This window comes from Cydia pomonella, chromosome 17 (genome assembly GCF_033807575.1).
Source record: "Cydia pomonella isolate Wapato2018A chromosome 17, ilCydPomo1, whole genome shotgun sequence".
NCBI lineage: Eukaryota > Metazoa > Arthropoda > Insecta > Lepidoptera > Tortricidae > Cydia > Cydia pomonella.
Genome location: NC_084719.1, coordinates 2,732,786 through 2,754,214, shown reverse-complemented (window position 1 = coordinate 2,754,214; position 21,429 = coordinate 2,732,786). Strand labels below are relative to the sequence as shown.

The window sequence follows — 21,429 nt, the reverse complement described above, 5'->3', positions numbered from 1 at the left end:
AAAGTAGCTATTTATACATGGGTATAATAAAACTTCCTTATAATAAAACTAATTAACGAACTTAATAAAACATCGAAATGTCTTATTTGTATTTTATTCTCGTTAACAACTTTCTCTGAAAAAACTATGGCTATATTAAGTTAAGGACCTGTTAAATAATATTTACATGAACAACTACAAGCAGTATGTAATATGCAGGGATCGGATTAATTTTCACAACTTGTTATGGTTTTAAACTAGTTTTGATACAACCTTGAGGATCGTCTTGGTTGCTGGCGGATCTCTTGTCACGCACGACTTTCACTCCATTTCACATTCACCATCAAGGCCATATCAAAATCGTAACAAGTTGTTAATTCTGAATCGAACTTTTTCTTCATCCGGTTCGAAGGACCATGTGCAAGAAACTTTGCATATTTCACAATATTTTTTGTTATCACAACTTAAATAGAACAAAGCTATGAAAGTCTTATTTCTTTCTTCCAAAGGGCCAAATCGTGAATTTTTTTAACATTCATAAATATGTACCTAAGGTCCAGTACAAATAAATATTTGCTTACTAAGTTTACATCCAATAATCTGCCAAAAAAAGCTACGAAAATGGTTAAGCAATATTGAAAATGATTCCGAGGAAAACCTTTTCATGGGTAAAGTGTTGCAATCCGATACATCTTCATCCCAAATTCTATCGACCAGCCGGGGATTAGCATCTCTTGTTCCAAGAATTACGAAGTAAAGTTAATTCCAGTACACTCCCCAAACAAAATTATTCTTAAGTTCGAGAAATCCTTGAGGCCTTTGTCTCTCAGCGAGTGGCCTCAAATTATCTCAAATTTTTGCCCGCAATTATATAACAATGGAGTTGAATTGAAAAGCACTCGGCCTCAGACAGCCGCGGAAAAATGGCGTCTCAATACGTTCCGGATAAAGGGAATCCGCAAATCCCTACAATATCCAATAGCGTAAAAGAAATGCGGGAAATTAAATTCCGAAGCGTAGCCGTTTGTGAGGAACTGTTACGCACGCCCGCCGTACGCGGGTTATTGAAATATACGAATTTATAAAAATACTGCAGGTCCCAGGGAAACGGGACGGACATCCTCTCCGCTCAACCCGTTTGCGAAGAGTTCCGCCAGAAACTCCTGGCTACAACCACAACCTGCTTGCCCGCACGTAATCAATTGCGCTTTTAAATCCCCTGCACATTTGTATTTCCGATTTTGCAGTTCGGACGTTAAACGGCAAATCAGAGATTCAAAATTGAATTTCAATGTCACAACAGCAGATATAAAAATCATCGGAGCCTCCGCCGATCGTTTGGCAGCACAGTACGCAGGCGCGGGCGGGGTGCGGCGCGCGGGCCCGGGGGGCGGGGGTTGCGCGCGCTGGCGCGGCCGCGTCAGTAGCCCGGCTCGCGCGCGCGGGACGGTCGTGTGTTGTCATGCCAGCCCCCCGCGCCCCGCATCCCCGCGATCGAGTGTAGTGCCGCTAGTGACCCAGTGGTGGTGGCTTATGTGGAGGAGCGGGAACACGCGAGCGCTCTGAACGCGTAAGTGTTGCGTAAACAAACCCGCAACTTCGCTAGAGATGTTCCAAAGTTTGCGAAACTTCATCTTTCAAACTTTAACTATTACCCCCTGAACCCGTTTCAAACTCGCGGGATATCAATTTTGCGCAGTGACATAAACTTAGCAGACGGATGTGGCCGAATTGACTGCGTGAATACGAAGGATGTGAAGTGATAATGAGGTAGTTTCTCCGCCGTATCTGCGATCAACGGATCAAAGGCGCGATACCATCGCAGGTAACCCCGTTCTAAATAAATTTCCTCGACTTTTCTTTGAATGGAACTTGGGCTGGACGGTGAACTTCCTAAAGTTCCTCATTTAAATATTCATAAAAGCCTGCAGTAGCCTGAATAAAAGTGGGTGTTATCGCGGGAATTTGCATTCTCGCCGGCGGCATTAATTAAGCCGGGCAAGTGTGTCAAGAGGTGTTACACGGCATTAGCGGCCGCAGATAGCCTGAATAAAACATTCAATCTCCTCGGAACACTCTCTTTGATTAACCCCGTAAGCCTGATTACTTACTCACGTCGTACCGCACTCGTATTAAAAGATCGACGTCCTTAAACCTTAAGTAAAGGGTGGCGGTCTGGCGGACTCGAGGGAAAAACAAAGGTTCTCGAGGAAAATTCTTTGAAGAAAATTTAATTTATTAAAACTTCCGAGAACGCAAATCCGGTACCGCCTACACATAAAAAACGGGAACTCAATCATTTCTGGGAAATTCGGACTGAAACTCATTTTCAAACCAAGCTTTAAAACTAAAACTTAAGTCAATCTCAAGTCAAATAGCAATCGCTACTTTGTTCATTTAATAATAATAATTTTATTTCAGACTAAGTTGATCCATAGCTTGTTAGTTATAGATTATCTTAATAACTATGTTAGTGGCTCGATACAAAAAATAAAAACTAAATATATTACACGATATATAATATCTATTGACACACAACACAACAAATACTCAAACACTAAATGGGAAAGTGGAAGAAGCCTTCAGCAATACACGAAGCTCTTCTAGTGGTAGTGCGCCTTGGAACGGCCACTCTGAGGCTGTGCAAAGCGCAACCTCTTTAATCCGATAGCGGAACTGAATAGCCGGCCAAGAAATAGTTCCAACCTTATTGCAGCCGGGCATTCAGCGCTAGAATCGCTTTACCGAGGGTTGAATGGGATTAGCCCTTCCAAGCCCTGCGATAAACTAATATGCGGACTCGAATTGGCTTCGAATAACCCCATTTATAGCGCGAGTCCGTCAGCGGGTAAATAGCTTCTAAGTTCCTTGGGACCTCAAACGTTTAACCTTCTATAAATTTCGACCGGGTTTAGACATAAATTTTCACAGCATCGTTTGTTTCGCTATCCATATTCCGAGCTGAATTGATAAAAGATACGCATCAGACGATGACACCGTTTCTTTGAAGGTTCCTCTTGAATCCACTTTGGTATGAGTGAATAAAATTTCATCGAGATAAGTGCCGTCTTTGTCCGGGCGTTATCGCCGCAGCCGTGTAAAGCCGGCGATGCGGATCGCTCCCCGGGGCCTGATAAGCCCGTTCTATAAACCTTCACTATTCCTTGATGTGATTTAACGTTCCACTAAAAGCCACAGAGTTATGGCTGTTGCGGACCGTATCTTGGTCATTTCAGACAATGACCTACATCTCCTGCCTCTAAATCTAAATCGTTCGCGAAATTACTCGCAGTCCTTTGGCAATCGTCGAAATTAATTTTTGCTGAAAGAGCCCATCAATTAACCATCGAGCGGCTCGCGAGCCCATTGTGGACGGAAGAATATTCGATTAAAATAATTAAATAATTGTCGAGGGCTGTCGCCTAACAAAGCGTTGAATTATTCACCGGAACAAATTAGATCCCCGTCAACACAACTGTAACTCCCACGTTTCCCGAAAGGGCCTATGATCTTGGTCGCTCGAACGCCCCAACTCCATTGTGGGTGACAGAGCTCCGGCGCTAGTTAAATGGCTCGGCTATGCGGACACGAAATTGTATCAGAGGAATTAGATTACGATTTGAGTCGAGCTAAAATGGATAGCGACCGCGATGACTACTATTTGTATTTAGACTACTGAAACTACAATCCAAGACATACTGCGAAATCATGACATCAAACGTGAAAAGTGAGAAGTTCAGAGACGACGTGTACAAGGTTATTCTAACGTTGTTAATTAATATTTACCGAGCCGTGAGCCAGCTTTCACGGTGTTACAGTTTCATAATACAAAGTGAAATATTTGAGCCCCTAATCCTAAAGAGGGTGCTCGAATGTCCTCCCTCCCAAATATATATACAGCCAAACGGACTTAGTCGCTCGCGAAATATTACGTGGAGCAATATTGCTCTTTTGGCGAATTTCGTAATCAAATCGTACGCTCAACGCGGACTCGGGCTTTTAGCTCAAAAAGGAGGTTCAAATGAATCTTTAGGTTTGAAGAAATTAATCTATATTTCCGAGTGCCATTTTGTCGGATAGTACCTACTGTCTTAATGTCGGTCGCTATCAAGCGGGTCGCCGGAGGTTTATTGTTCTAATAGGTCGTCGGGTTACAATAATATCACCGAACAGTTGTAATGAGCGGCCATTAGTTGCGGTGCGATGCTTATCCGCGCGTCAACTCGCTTAATAGTTTCAAATGAAGTCGCGGCCCCAACATATCGCATTGGGTGACCCCGCGATACGATCTCTTGTCAATAGCTCGACTCATTTATTCAAATCGCTTTTCGATTCTTTTAATTACACGTTCATGACATATCGCCGTGTTTGTGGAACACCTGTCATGTCCCAGTATTACTTATGTACTGATTGAAAATTAATGGCCGCTGATTCGATCGCGGCTATTTTTACGATTGTGGATAAATCACAAGAAACCCTTTGAGCCAACCCTTCTCGCTGTCAAGCTCTGACAACTCCACAATTTAACAGGAATTTTATAGAGGGACATTTCTTTTGTGAACTCCATTGAATTGGGCACGGGGTTTCTGTAAGTTTTTGCTATTTTCCCGCGGCAGCAACATTTTGTGTACACATTTTATAGCGCCTATAATATGAGATTACATCAGGACGCGGGGAAAGTTAACGAGTTCGCTGTAAGTGTAGACTTTGTAGGTGTGATCCCGCATCTAGTAGCTCCGGAGGGGGTGTAAGAGGATGAACCGCGATTCGATCCCTACAGAGCCGAGCATCGTGCTCAAATCCGTAGACATGACAAGACACGCAACACGGTGACCCGACTAAGTGGATACACGACAAGATGTCCTACTAGGTCGGCTGGGACAAATTGTATTTTCTCGCTTGTATCTTAGTGACCCTATCCCTTTTTTTCTGTGTTATATAAATGATGTCATCTACATAAATGTCAAGCAATTAGAACCGTTTTGAAATGCAAATGTTAGTGAACGACATCGACTGTCCGGCAAAATTAAACCGAAGTGCATCCCATTCAATAAAGGACAAACTGCCCGCTCGATGCCAAATGCAAATCTGCGGACATAAAAGCGGGCTAGATTTTGTACTAGTACTATAATATATTTGAGGGTCTATATAATTTTCCATCAACTCCGTTAATTGGATTCCAGATTGGTATAACTTTATTAACGTAGCGGGGCTTTTTATTGGTAGCGTGGTTCGATTAAGGCGATCCCGGGGCCATGATTAGCTCGTTCCTCACCCAAATGAAAACGGCCGTAATAGGGCGCGGTGTGCCCCGCTGAAATTGGAATCGTGTCTTCTGAATTCCTTGAAAAATTATCTTCCTTGTCTGATATATTGCAAATATTTATTCATCACGGCGTCAGAAATATAACGTTTTGTTTTGAGGGATCGAGGTTACCGCGTTAACAATAATGTCCGGGCGTAATAACCCGTGATTATGGCGGTATCGTCGCATCGACAAATTGGAACGCGGCTTAATTTCACGGGGTGATTTTGTTGAAAGCGCTGAAGTCTGACAAACGAGGCTCTTACGCCACCGTCTGCAGAATGAAAACAATTTTCCTCTCTTTACGTTTCCGCTCCACATATTCTTGCTCGCGTATTGTGTAAGACTTTCATTGTAATATCGCCGCGGCATGTCGATATCAGATAGCGAATCATGTTCATGATAACATGGCATTTTTGCGACTCCCTTTATCATCGTTGAAGGCCTGCCGTATCTACGATATATTTGCAAGCACGTATCAGTAAGTGTGGGGGACTTTCGGAATAAATTTCTCATTGTCGTCACGAACTCTTCAGAAGGGGTGCGGTGACATTTTCGACGAAAACCAATGGTGCGTCGTGCGATTCTGACGTATCAACCTTAACACATGAAGAGTGCTATTGAGTAGTACCTACCTATCCAAATATTTCTGGAAAAATTCCTCATTGGCAGCAGGTTTTTGAATATCAATGAACAAAGCGATTGTTGGCGCTAAACAAAAGTGGAAAACATCTAAAACAAATTTAAAGAACTCGCAAGTCTTTGTGCTCCAATTACAGACATGAAGTTGGGGCAGAATTTTCTCTTAAAAACCTCTAAGTAAGTATTTGATACTAGCAATTGGTTTTCTGTAACATTCAATATAAATTTTATATTTTAAGTGCCAGCGTGCTTCTAGTGGTTATTTTAGTCTTCATTTTGTCACTCAAAAACAAAAACTGAATTTTTTGTGTGTGTTATATCAAGTTATTTATTTAAGCTTCTGCTCATTTTCGGTCTCGTCATACCAATATCCACCATGAATACATTAACATATAAAAAAAAACTTAATGCTTTCTTTTGCCAATTTTGTCCAATTATGTGTACAACAACTTGAATTCATCTCAGTGCAAAGGTAAACAGTGTTCAATTCAATAATAGGCTTAGAGCTTTGATGTTGCTCAAATGATGCTTTGATATCTTCAAGCGTGCATTCAATATTCAATGGCGGTGTTCCACCGAGCACATGATTCGATACCGAGCACAGTCCGTCTCAACTCACGTGAGAACGACGCTTCCTAATTGAATCCAAAGTAACAATGCAAATGGGAAAAGCTAATAAAAGTACGAAACGTCCATTTTGTGGCTGAAACGATGTAATGGTGGAGCCATTACGCTGGAGATAGTAATGCAGTTTTTGATGGAGCGCTAAGTGAATGTAAGCGTGTAATGTTCCTAATAGCTGTTTTTCACTTAGTAAATTTCTGTGGGATGTAGTAATATAATAAAAAAACAAAAAGAGTTTACATGTTAAGTAGACTTTAACTAAAAGGTTCTCAATAGATTATCTTTGTTTCTATAACGTATAAATAAAGCTTTTAGAAATAAGAGTTTTCTTTATAAATAAGCTTTCCTTTAAAACGTAGGATTCGGATAAATACGTCGGAGCTCAAAGCGAGAGTCGCCCGCGACAGAATTTCATTTGTCGATGTCAGGAGACGCGGGCGGACTACCGATCCAGGGTTCCATCGAAAACTGTTACTGTCTCTTAAAATAGCTTTCATATTTTGTCTTAAAGACGTGTTCTTGGTTAAACGTATTACCACCCACTGACCAAAAAAGTACCTAGGGGGACACCCCATTTTAGTTTAAATAGGGTCTTGTCTAGTGGCTGTTCTATAAGAATTAATGCAGTTATTTTTTAGAATAATTTGAGCTAATTTTCTGGCACGTTAATTAAACTGATAATCAATAGTAAATCATTGGTAATTATAATTTTGCTACCCTGTTTTTAGCTATAGAAAAGTGAAAAGAAACACCAAGTTCGTCATTTTGGTGAAAGCCGATATTGACTAAAGGAATAATTTCGCACACGAACTTTGCACGAACGGACCCGACAAAAAACATTATTTTTTTTACAACACAACTTAAGATACACTTCACCGCGTCGGAAAGTTTTGTCCTTGCGGAACCCAGGGGCGTAGTTGCCGAACTTTGTGGGATATTCTCGTTCGACACTTCCTGTGGTATCGTTCCAAAAGCCTTCAGAAACAAAAAATCGCCCAAAATAGTATAAGGAGGCTCTCTAATTACTCGTGGTTGTCCTGACCATGAGGTCATGTTTCATCGGTTCTAGACTATGCATATGCTCGTGTAACGGAGAATGTTCGCCGTCACGACATGACGACTTCCATTAACTTCTCGATATAATCGCTTCAGCTATGCTTAGTTTCTTGGTGTTTATCTTGTGTTTTTTGGGAGCTACTGAAAATGACAATCATATTTTTCTACTATCATTTCTTTACTATTTTTTAACGAATGAAGCGTCTTATTATATTTCGATTTTATTAATTATTGCTAAAACAACTAATATTAATTCATTCATTATGACGCATTTGAAATTGCTCGATTGTAAGTAACTGAAGTGATTTCAGTATGAATTATTCGAAAAAACTTTCTATATGCATCTCAGTCTAATATTCTTCATGAGTTCCATAGATTCTATTTATCTTAATTTCTATTAATTAATTTATCTGTGTATATTATTATATATATTATAAAAAATCGTTTCAGTGGTTAACCTCAATACATATTTCCTATACGTAATTAATCTTGTTTCTCCGAAATGACTCCCAAAGTGTAGATAGTTCATGTTTACGATTTCACAACGTTAAAGTTATTTATTAACGAGATCTAAAAATATGTGATACGATTAACACAAATAATATGACCGATATCCTTGAAAAAGTCGCGTAAAATGAAATTTTAAAACCTCCTACGTTTCGAGGACGATGTGGTCCCCTTGGTCTGGGAAAAGACCACGAAACGTCGGATAGTTTCAAAACGTAATTTAAGGCGATTAATTCAATAATAATTTGTAAAAATCGTGAAATTTTAAATCTATCTTTTTGGTGAAGACGTACGAGTACATGTTGGTTACTGAATATTTATCTTCATTAATAATTATCGACGTTGTTTTATTTACGGATTATTTTTATACAACCAAATAGAAGTTGATAAGAAAGTTCATGAGCACAAGTTAAATAAATTATCCTCTTATCCGACCTTCGTTAGGTTATATTCCGATTAAATGTGTACGCCCGCCTCTGATCTAGGTCGTATTTTACTTTTTTCGCTTTGAATAATGTGTTTGGGCGCTCGTGAGTTCTTTAGGGAATACCTTTTTAGGACAAGCGTATTGTTCTAGATTTGTGTACCTATGTCGAATTATTCATGACATGCTTCTTAACTATGCACCGTTCTCTTATAGAATATTACATGTAAATATGTTTTTCATTGAAACATCACGATTAATTTATTTGTTATCATATTATTATTATATTGATTAAATACTGAAAATGTTATTTAATACAATGATATAAGTAATAATAATAATTGTATCTGCTTTGTTTTTGACTTAAATATCATTACGTTTTATTCCTTAATATTAGAATACGCATTTCTACCTTCGAAAAGACAGGATTTTTCATCCTGAACAAAAATGTAATTGAACCGTCTTTGTACTTGGTTTTCATATCATATCAATCTCTTTTATAGCACTATTCACCACTGACACAGCGGTCAAAGTTGCCATAATCACCCCGACGTGCCACATTGACCCCGTTGTATTCATTCTGGGGAATATGCTCGTTCGAATGCTATTCATAACTTTCCGTGAAATGCCTTTAGAAATGGTATACCTATTGAATACCGCTTTTTTGTTAATTTCGTTTATAAAATGTGATTTTCATATATGAAAACAGTACTTTACATTTTTCATACAACGTGATTTATTTTCCTCAAACGTTGGCTTTGGCATAAAAAAAAATATTTACGCCATTTCCCATTAAGGTTTTAAAAGTGTTTATTACTATTTTTATTACTACCAATTCATTCGGTTAAGATAAATAAAATATAAGTAGAACAAGTCCATCCATAGTTTTTGATCAGCAACGCAGGCCGAAGCCATCCCGCCCGCTTGACAAATCAAGTGGACACAAAAGCAAATCAGCTACAGGTTTCGACATCTACAAACAAATAATTTCATTCTCAACAGGCTTTGTCAATCTTATCCAATAAATTATTCATTGTCTCATATAAAACAGAAGGTAGTTCATATTTGTCACACTTATAAAAAGAAAATGTACGTTACATGTACCTGCTCTAAATTATTAACATCAGTCTGTGTAACTTTCTTCCAAGGATCATTTAACAATCGGCCCGATTCGAAGAATGAAATACGATAACGATAAGTTCTGGTTTAGATACGTTCTCATTTAGATATCGTTTGTATGTCATATAATTGACAGAAGCAGCTCGATTCACTTCAGCAACTAATGTCACTTTGACGTTAGAAAGATCGTAGATAGATCTTATTGGGATCACAGCGGAATCAAAATAAACGTCGATTTTGACATATTATCGATCTTTTAAAGATTTTTCCAAGATCTTAAACGTGTCTTAATCATTCTTCGAATCGGGCCGAATGTTTGCAGAGATTCAGAAAATAATACCTCTATTTACTTACCCCAATTACGCGTCTGCAAAGAGCTTTGACTTAATGCAAATTCCTCCAAGGCATGCCGGCGGCCAAAACCAGCATGTACTAATAGAGTATCAGGTTCTAGCATTCTTAGTACTTTCTTCCTTTAACTGCCACTGTAACTGATGAGAAAATCTAAAGTAAACAAGTAGCGCGGAAAATTCCTCGAAACGCTAAGCGGGACGTGCAATTGCAGCGTCAACATGGCCTGATATCTTCATCCTTACCCCTATAGTGATAGAGTTCTCATTACAGTGGATTATGTAACGATTTGAAATCGAATGAAGACTTACAGCTGCTGTAATTGCTCTTTAAGACATGTTCGATCTTATAAAGTTGTTCGTGTAAAGCTTTTGCCTTTGTTAAGCTTACGTAAGCAGTTTGTGTATTCTATATTGTTCTTGACTCGTCTAGTTGGCTGAACAATGAAATGTGAAACTGTTTAACAAGAATAATATTGTTGCTGGGTAGTAAGTTGTGTTCATGTATTTCTAATGAATTCGTGTGAAATGTATTATTATAGGTATAGTAGAACGTCGACTTTTTAACTACTAATGGAACAATTCGGATTTAACAGTTTGTTCAGATTTTCAACTTGTTTTGATAAGTCCTTGAGTCGTTACCATAAAAATAACAAATCAAGTTGAAATTACAGGTCTATTTACTGAGCGAATACACTTTATTTATAAATTTCAATCACGTTATAGACAGACACTAATCTGTCCACGACATTTAAATTTAAATCGATGATTATGTTTTTAAAATACGGAACCCTAAAAATTGTAAAATTCGTTTATTTCAGACGATAGATAATTCATATTTTAGAAAATTAAAAACATTTAAAACATAATTATAGAAATCAAATACAATTACTATTTTTGACGACCGGTTTGGCCTAGTTGGTAGTGACCCTGCCTGCGAAGCTGATGGTCCCGGGTTCAAATCCTGGTAAGGGCATTTGTTCGTGTGATGAGCATGGATATTTGTTCCTGAGTCATGGGTGTTTTCTATGTATTTAAGTATTTATAAATATTTATATATTATATATATCGTTGTCTAAGTACCCTCAACACAAGCCTTATTGAACTTACTGTGGGACTTAGTCAATTTGTGTAATAATGTCATATAAATATTTATTTATTATTTTTATTTTTTATTAAAAATTAAAATAAAATATAATAAATAAATATGTAAATGTTATATGTTATTCCTTAAAACAAAAGATTTGCTTTCTAATGGACCTATAATTGAGAAAATTATTAAATTGGAAACGTGATTTCTTGGTAACTCCAGAGACGTGAAAAGTAACTATCCATCTAAAAGTTGATTCGCCCTACTAACAAAATAAACTACAAGTTCCAAACATTTTCACTACCTCTGTTACTCGTGAAGTGTGTTTTATTATTTTCAAAAAGATAGACAGCGGGCGAAAATCGAGGCTAACTTGTACCCCAGGGAGCTCTCGGGGCGAGTTTGTTCGTAACGTTCTGTCAACAAATCATAAAGATGGCGAGTGTTGAATATTGCAGGCTTCGGACCTGCTGATGTTAAATTCAAAGCTTGCGGCGGGTGCGTCATTCAGATTAAGAATTTGTTAAGATTATGATATTGTTATGATATGACCTTGAAGATGACATTCGTATGATGACTGCAGCAGCATCAGTATTGCGACGATACAGCTGCGGCGATGTTATTATCAAATGCCAAAAACAAAATCGTTGGACACTAAAATATGATTACCTCTCAACATAATTCCGCGGCAATCCGTTGCGCTGATTTTCAATGGAGACTTGACTTACCTATAAACTACAAATTAGTAGCCAACGTCCAGAAACAAACCAGACATAAAGTTAATTATATTGTGCATCACATATGCACCAATAAGTGCCAGCAAAGTGACTAAAATCACTCGACTCTTTATGCATTTCGCACGCACTACTCACCGCAAGCGTATTGTACCCATCGTATAAATCAAAACCTTAACCAATTTCAGAATACCGCCCCTGCTGATTTAAAATTCAAAGTTTGCGGAGCCGAGAGCACTTGCTACAATGCTCTGCTTACACCACTATAAGCTACTTAAATAATAAATAGCCACTTTAAAAAAAAAATAGAAACATGAGTATAAAAAATGATTACCGGCTGAACTTCAAAATGGCGAAGTCATCTCGAAAATGTTTGTGTTTTGCTCATTAATGTTATTTATAGTGTAATGCCTGTAAACAATATTTTGTCAATGTCCGGCGATCTATTGGGGCTATTTGTAAAATCCAGCTGTCACTTTACTAAAAGCAATTACCGAAAAACGTTATGTTCTACAAGCACAATTTTGACATTGGCGAAATCATCATACATTTGATGGAAGCCATTTTTGAAAAGAACAAGGTTATAGCAAGTTTTAAAAGTGTTTTAATCATAATTGTACGGTCAACCAATTTGATTCCTAGGCCACTATAGAACCATGTCATAATGACTTCTACGACAGTGCTTATTGAGTGATGCATGTCATGTATAGACTAGTTAAAGCGACAACGACAAGGTTCTATAGTGGCCTAGGATTCAAATTGGTTGACTGTACATACTATGGAATTGTCATTTCATAGTGTATTAGTTTTAATAAATAAATATTAAATAAATGTAATGAAACTGAAAAAAAAACACGTCAAAAGGTATTTTTTTACAAAAAGGTGTACAGTCTGGCACAACCACGTTGCTTGTCTTGTTAGTTGAAGCCGTAAAATGACGTATAACATTTATTTTGTGTGTGGTTTTGCATATCCCTCGAGAATATTTCGGGAGTGCGTAGCTTATGTGTCTGGTACATAAACACTCTCTATGCAAAGTCGTATCGATCGTGGGCCCGCTGTTGCGAGAAATAAGGAAGCCAGCAAATACAATTTTGGGTTTATATTAAAAGGTAAAGGATAATTGTCTTTCTTCAAACTCTCTTTGTTAATACATTTATTAAAATAGCCGTTTTTTTTGTTCTCGTTTATTTTTCGTAAATTCCAATAAAATGTTGTTGATAGATAGAGTTTCCTTTTCTGTAAATAATAAGCGCAATTTCATCGTTATGTCCTAAAAAAATCCTCCACTGAATTAAGAAAACGTATGTATGGTATTTTTGTAACTCATGGAAAAATAACTTGTTTTCGTCCTAAGTTGGAACTTCGTTTTTATTCCACCCAAAACGATGAGATCTTCCAACCGAATCTGACGGAAAAAAATCTACAACAAAATATAAATCATTGGATTCAATGTCTATTATTAATATCAATCTAAAAACAGTCCTTGTTACACACTCGTTATATCAAAATGTAAGACTTATGTTGCATTTTGTTTAACTCAAAGAAAATACAATACTATGAGTATTTGTTATTAGTTTTAATTTAACTAACTCAGTAAGAATATTTTGGGGTTGTGTGTAAATCCAATACGGGCGATAAATTAAATCAGATATATAATTAATTCCGATGGAGCGTAGTATTAGGTGTTCGTAGAAGTGATCGGATCAGAAACACGGAACTACGCTCCAGAACTCGAGTTGTAGATGTAGGCGTCAAGACCGCCAAGCTCAAGTGGGACTGGGCTGGACATGTCTGCCGTAAGTACCCGGAAAGGTGGGCCAAAATGGTTACTGAGTGGGACCCACGGAACACCACAGACGGTGCAGGCAGACCGAAAAGGAGATGGCGGGATGACTTGGACGAATTCTACCTAAAATGGTGGGAAAATGCCAACGACAGGGTCGAAAGTTTTTTTAAGTTACACTTAATTATGACTCCGTAATTATTTTTTGAAACTTTACGGAGCAGGGATGTACTCAAACATAACGAGATGTAACATGACATTATGACATACGGGCTTTTCACACTAACTCCAAACAGGCGCTGAGAGTTACTTAAAAAAAACTCGTATTTCGTAATTTGTGTGAAGCTTAACATTGCAGACCGATTTTTTTTGTGGTTAATATTTTCATAGTATTTCTAAGCAAAATTTATCTCAATATACTTCTAAGGTCCCATGATAACCACCGTTTTAATATTCGCCCGTATGGAATTTACACACTGGAGATATACTACTTTCTGCCGCGATTTCGTCTGCCTGGATGACGATGACTTCTTCTGGCGTCATACTAATTTTTACCAAATTTTATCTTTCATTGTTCAGCGGTTTAACCGTGAAGAGATAACCGATAAACATACATTATTTTTCACATTGGTGTACATGGTGGAGGAGGTGTATGTATATACCTACATTGTTATTGAGTTTGAATTTTTCTGAAACGGAACTGTTATAGATCGGGCCGTACAAAACAATATTTTCGTTTGTCGCGTGACGAGGGTAGGATGATCAAGTGGACAGATGTTTCTTGCGAGACAATCTGACAGCAGAGGTCGACTATGAAGCAAGGATATTATTTGACACTCGAACAAATCGAAAATGAGATTTTTTAAAGCTAGTCCAACTTTTATATATATGTGTATTTATTTACATATAAATAAATTGATAAAATGATATTATGTGTGTGTGTGTGAGAGTGTGTGTGTATTGAATGACTGTACAATATTTTAGTAAATACTGTTGATACTCTCCCCTGCCCCGCGTTCTCTCATTACTTAATGCGCTCTTGGCGTCAGCACCGGAGTGCGATCTGATTGCATGGCGGTGGGCGAGTGTGAGAAATGAATGCTTGAGGTTCTGTGAGGTGATGGATGCCAGACCTTCGAGTGTAATGTAATAAATATTGTTTTATTTTGTGTACAATGTTATTGTATCTTCTTTTTATTATGTGCTGTTGTTGATATGTTTGATCTTGGTTGCATGACGCATTAGATTTCTGTAATGTCGTGTAAACATATTTTAAATAAAATAAAAAATCCTTAATAATTATTATGTTATGATTGTAGTACTTACTAAGATCTTACCTACGATGATCGAAATTAGCTCACAGTTCCAAAGTGAGGTTTAATTTGTGGCAGTTAGTATTTCATAATAGATAAAAAAAGAAAGAGGACAAAAGTGGAAGAATGAAATGGAAATGGTAAATATTATTAAATTAGTAATACTACCAAGGCACTGCGAACTACAAAAAATAAAAATACAATGATAAGAGAAAACACAAATAATAAAATCAAATTTAAACATTGGATTTGGGCGACGGCGTCATAGCGTGGCTCCGTAGCGCCATCTCACACGGCGTAGAATTCGGCAGGTTGCCCCGAAACTGCTGAAGCACCAAACCATTCGGCCAGAAGTCTTCGCTTGCGATGGTGTCCTGCAGCGGCTGCGACACGCGCACCACAAATGAACGGAAGTGCACATAGTGACGCGACTGAAGCTGGTGCACCTTCAGCGTTTAGCTAGCCTTCTGACGAACATACTTCACCACCTTATATATAGTACAAATGAAAGTTATTGCCTAAAATCTCTACCTAACAGGTAAACAGTATGCTAAACCAGAAAGATTAAATAGGTGCAGTAGGTTTTAACGTAAATTGAATTGTAGCACAACATAAGATAAATACCGTTACCATAATACGTTTAAAACGATTCTTTAGTCTGCTAAGTAAAAGTAAGTAAAATAAAAAGTCAAGACGCGAGCTCAAAGAACAAATCAAAGTCAAGGAATAAAGCCCTCGAGATGTAGCAATCGACATAATCAGCTACAAATGAGACGTGGGTGGCTGTAATAGCGGCGCGACACGGGGAACGCCGCGATTATGCCGCGACACACGGCCCCCGTGACAAACTGACAGATCTATTAATACTAATGACTGCAGTGTATGTGGGTGAAGAAATCTGAGGTAAAATTAGAACTTTTATGGACGTGTCTCCGATAGTTGTAGCTGAAGCAAAAGTTTAACAAGATGTTACCGTGTAACTTAAATAACAAGAAGTAACTAAATGAACAGCAAATTGAAGTCTATGAAAATAATGTGCAGATTGCATGTGTTGCTTACTCTTGGGACTAGGCTTAAAGGTACTCATTTATTTTGTATGTATTGCTTGCAATTCATTTTATGTTATATGTGACGTAAATAGTGTTTTAACTTATGGCGTTATTCATATGTATTTTACAAGCCTTACTCATTACGTTATTATTGTTTGTATGTCCTATCTGTAACTTCTGTATGTTTGTAACTTGATGTTTGTTAGTATAGTCAGCATCAATAGTAGCGGATGAAACAACGCGCCAAAAGTATCTGACATCCCGGATAACTTTTCCAAATATAGATAAATCACTATAAAGTTTACATTCAAAAGTATATCTTTTACAGTCTTAATTGTTCTTGATATAAAACCATCACTATATATTAAGCTGTTACAGAATGGTAGATACATTTGAGACCTTGTTTGATTCGCTACTTTTGTTTTGATGCTGACTGTACCAGCTGCAACAGAAATTTACTAAAATAGACTTGTTAAGAACTTAGCAAACCTCTTTTAAAATTTGACACTTTCTAACAAAAACAAATGTCAAAAATGACGAATTGGGGCAAACGATAATCAACGAGATTTATAATTGGGAGGATGTTTATCAATAACGCCAAGTTTTTAAACGTATTACTTAACCTGAAACTGACCTCACAGTTTATTTCCACGTTTATCCTCAACTGTAATAATCACAGTACTTAATTATAATCAATTTATTTTGATAAAGCGGAGCTCCCGCTAAGACGCTTAACGCCCCAAATCCGACGGCGGCCATTAAAAATGCGTAAAAAGCGGAAAAGCCTTAAGAATGTTTACACTGACTTTATCCTTATTCTCTTAAAGCAAGTATTTGCGAAGACCTTAAACTTTCCAAGTATTATTCCTTACGCAATTTCTCGATTGCGGTTGGAAATATTTGTTAGTAAATATGTTTGTACTTATAGGTATACTGAAAGTTTGTTAATACGAGTATAAATTGGTCTGGACTTACTCATTACGAGTGATCCTTGGTAACAGAGTTTTGGCCAACTTTTTTGTACCGCTATAGATATGAAATATTAGGTACTTTTTCTTGGAGTATTTCTTGGCGAAATAATATGTGTTATTTTATTAATGAAAGTAATATTCATCTTCCGTATTTTTTAAGGGCAATACTATGTTTATGTTCATACTTATAGAAAATCTTGAATCGTATTACCAATATGGAATTACTTACAACACTTATAACTACGAGTTACTGATTCTAAAAACATAAATTCGTGCGGGTTCTTACATGCAACTAACATGAGGTAATGCACCAAAAGTCCATAGAACTAAAGAATACGAACAATGTTTACTAATAGAAGCAGTCGCATTATGCGTACATATAACCATGTCGTAACCTTGTGAGCCGTAACTTATTCTTCGTCTATACTGTCGCAGCCATTCTACGAGCACTGTCGGATGTTTTTATTTTACGACTCTTTTATTCCAGCCACTAAATCTATCCGTCTTTACGATACAGCCTTACGTAAGAGAATTTCGCGAACATCTGAGCAATCAGGAAAGTGGAGCGAGCATAGTTAGGACTAGTTAACACTTTCAGTGCTGAAGGCAAACTAGTTTCGAGACAGCGCCTACAGTGGCCTATTTACAGCGATACACACTGAGATCTTGGCGAGCTTCTGTTTTTATGATCATCTAAGAAGTTGTACTATTTTGCTTGTATGTACCGATAATAACATAGTGAAAGGGAAAAGTAAGAAAGAACAAGTACTGCTACGCATTTACGATTTCTTTTTTAATTTTATACATTTCATTGCGCATTGAAAGATTTAGAAGTGGTTTTAAACCGAAAGGTATTCGAGTTTTTTCTAAATCTCCAAATTGTGTGCTAAAAGCAGTTTAAAAGGGTTTGTATTCATTACCGCTCTTTATGTCAAGAGTACTTTTATATATTGAAAATATGCAACGCAAATTGTATTAATATGACGAATAAATGACTAATATTGTTACGCAATAATCTTAGATTACCTACGTATCTGCATTATCTGCGATAAGTTACTTAGTTACTGTCGACGTCAAGTGTCGCTGTCATACTCGCAGAAGCCCAGTTACGGGCGCAACTGCATTCTTCCAAACTTTATTCTGAAGATGACTTTGAGACTTGAATTATTTAAGAGGCGTTACGACACGAGGGCCAAAGTTACGACATTCGTTTGAAAATTAAAAGTTTGCAACGTTGTATTTAATTCAGGCAAAGAATACTAACGAGGTTTAATTTTATGGGTGTACGTGATGTCACAATGTATTCAGTTATTTTTAAGATAATAATTATTTTTATAAGCTTAACTTAAGGTGGTAACAATCGTGAACACTTCTAGTATATTGACTATATTGCTGGGCCTCGTAGAGGTAAAATAAAGCATACGTGCACCATAAGTTTCATATTAGTTTATAATTTATAAAAGTACCTAAATACTAACAAATTTCATCATTAAGCTTAGTAAAACTAGTTTACTACCTAAATAATCGTTGTAAGAATTACATTAATGATTTAGCGTTCTTCAAAAATGTCAAAGCAGCTGACAGATTCCAAATGTTAGTACAAGCAAGCCCGCTGCGGTAATGATGACGTTTTTTCCTCGTTAGAACTCGAAAGACACCATTTAACTTACTTAAGCGCCGCAGTCTTGGCCGCCTCTTTCGCAATGTCTCTAGTGCTGCGGTGCCGTGCCAAAACCTCTGAAATGTTTGTACAGTCACCAAATAAATTTGATATTCTTGACGTCGAGCTGTGGCGCGAATAAAGTTTTTTGTTATTTGATTTTCAAGAAAACTAGTTTCAGTTGGGAGCTATAAGGAGTATAATTTGTTCAGTATATTTGAAGGTTTTAGGTAAAATGTTTGTTATGTACAGATGACCCCATCTTTAATCAAAAGTTGAATGAATACCTTTTAAGTGTTAAGACGAAATTTCGATTTGAAACAGTACAAATCCATTAGTTGCATGAGTATATTTTCATACTTTTATCGTAATTTTCATTGAAAAAAGTATAAAAAGTGGTTGTCAGACTTGATTTCCCCCTAAAATCGTTGTAGCTTCAACGTCACTTTGCGGAATCTGCGGCAAGTTGCCGCCGGCAACAGACTCCCTACAGCTTAAAGGAGCCATCGCTTAACTTACTTAAGTTTACAATCTTGGCGGCACACCTCGCCAGATGGCGCTATCTCGTGACGTCACGCCTGGCGTTACGCCAGCCAGAAACAATGAAACGGAATTTAAAATAAGTATTTCGCCTGGAATATATCGCCAGTAGTTTTTTTTTAAAGCCGAATTTCAATTTTAGGGCACAAATTCGAGCTAATTTGGTGGGAAAAAAGTATTTACTTCTTTTACGGCTAAAGCAATTTGGGATGGAAAATGCGAATTTAATGCTTGAAACCTCGAAGATGGCTTTTTCTGAATAAAATTTTGGGCTGCGTTAACCTATAACGATATTTTTACTTAAATAATATTAAATTTAATTCTAGAATGCCGAGGCCTGGGAGCTCTTATGTGAGCTCAACATTTTAGTCGCAAAATAACTTACTCCGGAGAATATTAGCATTCCTTAATTTGCTTATCCTTTTGTTATCCAAATAGTATATTTTTGTTTTTTAAAACTATTTATTTTTTATACGTAAGACTGTTTAAATGATCTAAACAGTTACAGAGAAATATTCATTAGTACTTTTGCAAAAAATTATGATAATTGATAAAGGCCAATTAACAACATTTTGAATGAATTCTAAAACTTTAACCAATTTGCTGCTGCAGCAAACACGTATAAATTACATTCAATTGAATCCAAGCATTGTGGTATTGTGGTTGATTACGTAAGCTTGTTTAAACATCGGTTTATTATGACACTACTCATTATTAAAACAGTAGATGGATCTCTCTGCGGTTGATCTCTCGATAGTTGGCCAGATTGCGGCTGCTGTCTCAGCTTAATTGGGAATTTAGTCGCCATAATCCAATATAATATTATTTATTCATCCAGTCTTATGAATTATTCATCTTCAATAACAAAACATTTATTGATAAATTTCTTATTCGATCTAAAACTATAATAGCTACTCTATACAACTAAAATATGTACATTCTAAAAGTTTTTGGCAAAAAATATTTTTTTAGTACAAGCTTTTGTACTGACTGTACTTTCTTTCCACAGGCAATTAATACTCAATCAAGAAAATTCTAACAACCCAAACACAATTAATTATCGTTGTCACAGAGTTCCCATGGCCACCTCCTGTCTCCATCATTTTCTCCAATTTACATAATTATGAATGCAAAATTTCAGCTCGATCGGAAATCGGAAAGTGGGTCAAATTCAGCTTCCAAGATCTGGGAGACCCACACTAACATACATCCCAACAGAGCAACTTACATAAAAGCTTGTGAAAATGATACCTCATTCAATGAGGCAACTTACAGAGATTTAAGGCAAAAGACAGAGATTATAAAACTAGGCAGCGTTGCTAAGAAACTAAAAAAAATTAAGGCTGTGGTAATCCATTCATATTGGTTATTGATTAAAATGCCTGGCACTCAATCTAACTGGCTAAACGCAGGGCCGCGAACCAAACAATCAGCATTCAAGGAACATCTCGAAGTATACATCCATTATGTAGACTCCGGTAGTGAAACTTCAGCTCGGCAAGGGTTATTTACTCGCACTTCCCCAACTTTGTTCCAGCATTAATCTTTTCCAACTATTTTTTGTTAGCGAAGACGCAACTATTGGTGGAAGTAATTACGGTAGTTTAGTAACCGGACGCGAGACTGCCACTACGGAGCCAGAATGTCGTAAGAAACTTGGTGAAGGAATTTCCATAAGACATTTTGCTTTTGAAAGTAATGGAGGTGCTGAGTTAGTGGTAGAGCAAAGAGGTGCGGCGAGAGGCGGGGCTCCTAAGTTTGAAGTTCACGATGGCAAGTGTTTCTGTTGGATTTCGTTGCATTTACAAAATGTCAAATGGGGCGTTTAAAAGCCAACAAAATGTGTTAGTGTTATTATTGTTCAGTACATTTAGTGAAAGAGCTTTTAGATATCAGAAAGCTCGTTTATGAATGGCTGTATAACTTTATAGGCAGTAATGTTAACTTAAAACGAAATACAGATCTAAATTGCAAAGGGACATATATAATATAACTTATTTAATTTATTAATATTATAATACAATAGGATTTTACAATATTTTTTTTATATAATATAATACCTTATTAAATAACTTTGCCCCGCTTGTAGAATTTCAAATTGAAAATAAATCTTAATTCTTAAAACAAATATAAGAGACGCTATTTCTACAAAGTCATAGGTCATAACTTATGACATAAATGACACGAAATGTTTCAACGATTAGCTAAACGAACTAAATGCATTTTAAAAGGAGTACCTAAGCTTAGAATAAATTACAGTGAATGTACACAATATAATGA

At 36.9% G+C, this 21,429-nt stretch overlaps 1 protein-coding gene across 1 annotated transcript in view; it reads left to right on the top strand.

The window, feature by feature from the left end:
* The first annotated feature begins 1,392 nt into the window (after window positions 1–1,392).
* Window positions 1,393–21,429, top strand: part of LOC133526877 (hemicentin-2-like) — a 212,865-nt gene continuing 192,828 nt past the window's right edge. The window contains exon 1 of the mRNA XM_061863707.1: window positions 1,393–1,804. The gene's annotated coding sequence lies outside the window, so the exon portion shown is untranslated. The remainder of the gene's footprint in view (window positions 1,805–21,429) is intronic.